Here is a 5,032-nt window from a genome sequence, read left to right as displayed (position 1 = left end):
GTAAAGGGTTCAATTAAACAAGAAGAGCTAACTATCTGTGATGGTTAGTACTGAGTGTCAACTTGATTGAAGGATACAAAGTATTGATCCTGGGTGTATCTGTGAGAGTATTGCCAAAAGAGATTAACATTTGAGTCAGTGGGCTGAGGAAGGCAGATCCACCCTTAATCTGGTGGGCACAATCTTATCAGCTGCCAGCGAAAATAAAGCAGGCAGAAAAATGTGAAAAGGAGAGACTGGCCTAGCCTCCCAACCATCTTTCTGCCATGCTGGATGCTACCTGCCCTCGAACATTGGACTCCAAGTTCTTCAGTTTTGGGACTCAGACTGGCTCTCCTTGCTCCTCAGGTTGCAGACAGCCTATTGTGGGACCTTGTGATTGTGTGATTGTGTAAGTTAATACTTAATAAACTCCCCTTTACATACATACATATATGTGTGTGTGTGTGTCTGTGTATCCTAATAAGCAATTTTTATATATATATAAAATTAGGATATATAGGGATCCCTATACACCATAGGGATATATATAGACACACATACCCCTATATATAGATACATATATAAATACATATATATCCTATTGGTTCTGTCCCTCTAGAGACCTGTAATACACTATCCTAAATATATATGCACCCAATACAGGAGCACCTAGATTCATAAAGCAAGTTCTTAGAGACCTTCAATGAAACTTAAACTCCCATACAATAATAGTGGGAGACCTTAACACCCTACTGACAATATTAGACAGATCATTAAGATAGAAAATTAACAACGATATTCAGGACCTGAACTTAGCTCTGGATCAAGCGGACCTGATAGACATCTACAAATCTCTCCACCACAAAACAACAGAATATACATTCTTCCCATTGCCACACAGTACTTACTCTAAATTTGGCCACATAATCAGATGTAAAATAGTCCTCAGCAAATGCAAAATAACTGAAATCCTAACAGTCTTTCAGACCACTGGGCAATCAAATTAGAACTCAAGATTAAGAGATTTACTCAAAACCACACAACTACATGGGAATTGAACACTCTGCTTCTGAATGACTCTTGGGTAAATAATGAAATTAAGGCAGATATCAAAAAGGTCTTTGAAACTAATGAGAACAAATTTACAACATGCCAGAACCTCTGGGACACAGCTAAAGCAGTGTTAAAAGGGAAATATACAGCACTAAATGCTCGCATCAAAAAGATAGAAAGATCTCGGGTTAACAACCTAACATCACAACTGAAAGAACAAGAGAACCAAGACCAAACAAACCCCAAAGCTAGCAGAAGACAAGAAATAACCAAGATTAGAGCTGAACTGAAGGAGATAGAAACTTGAAAAACCCTTCAAAAGAGTATCAAATCCAGAAGCTGTTTTTTTTTTTTTTTAAGTAATAGACCACTAGCTAGACTAATACAGAAGAGAGAAGATTCAAATAAACACAATCAGAAATGTTGAGGGGGATATCACCACTGATTCCACAGAAATACAAACCACCATCAGATAAGACTATAAACACCTCTATGCACATAAACTATAAAATCCAAAGGAAATAGATAACTTCCTAGACACATACACCCTCCCAAGACTGAACCAGGAATAAATCAAATCTGTGAATAGACCAATAATGAGTTCTGAAATTGAGGCAGTAATAAACAGCGCAACAAAAACAACAACAACAACAACAATACAAGTGCTTAGGACTAAACAGATTCACAGCTGAATTCTACCCAGAGATACCAAGAATAGCTGGTACCATTTCTACTGAAACTATTCCAAACAGTTGAAAAGGAGGGACTCCTCCATAACTCATTCTATGAGACCAGCATCATCCTGATACCAAAACCCAGCAGAGACATAACAAAAAAAAGAAAACTTCAGGCCAATATCCTTGATGAACATCAATGCAAAAATCCTCAATAAAATACTGGCAAACCAAATCCAGCAGTACATCAAAAAGCTTATCCACCATGATCAAGTAGGGTTAATTCCTGGGATGCAAGGTTGGTTCAACATACACGAATCAATAAATGTGATTCATCACATAAACAGAACTAAAGAAAAAAACCACATGATTATCTCAACAAATGTAAAAAAGGCCTTCAATAAACTTCAACATCCCTTCTTGTTAAAAATTCTCAATAAACTAGGTATTGAAGGAACATGCCTCAAAATAATAAGAGCCATACCTGACAAACTCACAACAAATATCATATATAATGGGCAGAAGCTAGAAGCATCCCCCTTGAAAGTCAACACCAGGATGCCCTCTCTTGCCACTCCTATTCAACATAGTATTGGAAGTTCTGGCCAGGGCAGTCAGGCAAGAGACAGAAATAAAAGGTATTCAAATAGGAAGAGAGGAAGTCAAGCTATCTTCGTTTGCAGATGACATGATCCTATATCTAGAAAACCACATTGTCTCAGTCCAAAGGCTTCTTAAGCTGATAACCAACTTCAGCAAAGTCTCAGGATATAAAATCAATGTACAAAAATCACCATTCTTATACACCAACAACAGGCATTCTTATACACCAACAACAGGCAAGCAGAGAGCCAAATCATGAATGAACTCCCATTCACAATTGCCACAAAAAGAATAAAATACCTAGGAATACAACTAACAAGGGAAATGAAGGACCTCTTCAAGGAGGACTACAAACCACTGCTCAAATAAATCAGAAATGACACAAACAAATGGAAAAACATTCCATGCTCATGGAAAGGAAGAATCAATATCGTGAAAATTGCCATACTGCCCAAAGCAATTTATACATTTGGTGCTATTCCCATTAAACTACCATCAACATTCTTCACAGAATTAGAAAGACTATTTTAAAGTTCATATAAAACCAAAAAGGAGCCCAAATAGCCAAGATAATCCTAAGCAAAAAGAACAAAGCTGGAGGCATCATGCTACCTGACATCAAACTACACTACAGGGCTACAGTAGCCAAAACAGCATGGTACTGGTACAAGAATAGACACATAGACCAACTGAACAGAATAGAAGCCCAGAAATAAGATCACACATCTACAACCATCTGATCTTCAACAAACCTGACAAAAACAAGAAATGGAGAAAGGATTCCCTATTTAATAAATGGTGCTGGGATAGCTGGCTAGCCATATTCAGAAAATTGAAACTGGACCCCTTCCTTACACCATACACAAAAATTAACTCAAGATGGATTAAAGATTTAAATGTAAAATCCAAAACTTGGCCAGGTGTGGCAGCTCACACCTGAAATCCCAGCACTTTGGGAGGCCAAGGCGAGTGGATCACTTGAGGTCAGGAGTTTGTGACCAGCCTGGCCAACATGGTGAAACACTGTCTCTACTAAAAATACAAAAATTAGCTGGGAGTGGTGGCACACACCTGTAGCCCTAGCTACTCAGGAAGCTGGGGCAGGAGAATCACTTGAACCTGGGAGGCAGAGGTTGCAGTGAGCTGAGATCGTGCCACTGCACTCCTGGGCCACAGAGTGAGACTATAGCAAGACAAAACTATAAAAACTCTGGAAGACAACCTAGGCAATACCATTCAGGACATAGGCACGGGCAAAGATTTCATAACTAAAACACCAAAAGCAATTGCAACAAAAGCAAAAATTGACAAATGGGATCTCAGTAAAGTAAAGAGCTTCTGCACAGTAAAGGAAACTATTATAGTGAACAGACAACCTACAGAATGGGAGAAAATTTCTGCAATCTATTCATCTGACAAAGGTCTAATATCCAGCGTCTGCAAGGTACTTAAATAAATTTACAAGGAAAAAAAAGCCATTAAAAAGTGGGCAAAGGACATGAACAGACACTTCTCAAAAGAAGATATACATGCAGCCAACAAACATGAAGAAAAGCTCAACATTACTGATTATTAGAGAAATGCAAATCAAAACCAAAAGGAGATACCATCTCACACCAGTCAGAATGGCAATTATTAAAAAGAAGTAACAATAAACGTTGACAAGATTGTGGAGAAAAAGGAACACTTTTACACTGTTGGTGGGAGTGTAAATTAGCTTAACCATTGTGGAAGACAGTGTGGCAATTCCTCAAAGACCTAGATGCAGAAATACCATTTGACCCAACAAATGCATTACTGGGTATATACCCAAAAGATTATAAATCGTTCTATTATAAAGATATGTGCACGCATATGTTCACTGCAACACTCTTCACAATAGCAAAGACATGGAACCAACCTAAATGGCCATCAATGATAAGCTGGACAAAGAAAATGTGGTACATATATACCATGAAATATTATGCAGCTATAAAAAGGAATGAGATCATTCCCTTTGCAGGGATATGGATGGAGCTGGAAGCCATTATCCTCAGCAAACTAACACAGGAACAGAAAACCAAACACTGCATGTTCTCACTTATAAGTGGGGGATCTGATTGATAACACATGGACACATGGCGGGAAACAACACACACTGGGGCCTGTTGGAGGGTGGGAGATGGGAGGAGAGAGCACATCAGGAAGAACAGCTAATAGATGCTGGGCTTAATACCTAGGTGATAGGATGATCTGTATAGCAAGCCATCATGGCACACATTTATCTATATAACATATCTGCACATCCTGCACATGTACCCCAAAACTTAAAAAGTTTGAAAAAATTAAAAAAGTCTATTAGTCATCCAAATGAAGATTTTCAGTTTGCATTTGACATAGGAACTCAGAATTTGGGAGACAGCAATTTGAGAGTTAGCATGTAAGTGGGCTTTTCAGGCTTTGCTTGTGCTATTTCCACAGCCAGAGAAACTCTCCTGGCCTTTCTTTACCAGGCTAAATTTTCTCATTCTTCAAAACTCAGCTTGGGTCTCATCTCCTTCAGTATACCGTCCCATGAATTATTTTCATTTGTCTCTCCTCTTGCTCTTGAATACTTGGTGCAAACCCACATCTCAAAAATGTAGGCCGGGCGCGGTGGCTCAAGCCTATAATCCCAGCACTTTGGGAGGCCGAGACGGGCGGATCACGAGGTCAGGAGATCAAGACCATCCTGGCTAACA

Source organism: Colobus angolensis, unplaced genomic scaffold (assembly GCF_000951035.1).
Source record: "Colobus angolensis palliatus isolate OR3802 unplaced genomic scaffold, Cang.pa_1.0 Scaffold121, whole genome shotgun sequence".
In the NCBI taxonomy this organism is placed as follows: Eukaryota; Metazoa; Chordata; class Mammalia; order Primates; family Cercopithecidae; genus Colobus; species Colobus angolensis.
Note: the sequence above shows the minus strand (reverse complement) of the source record.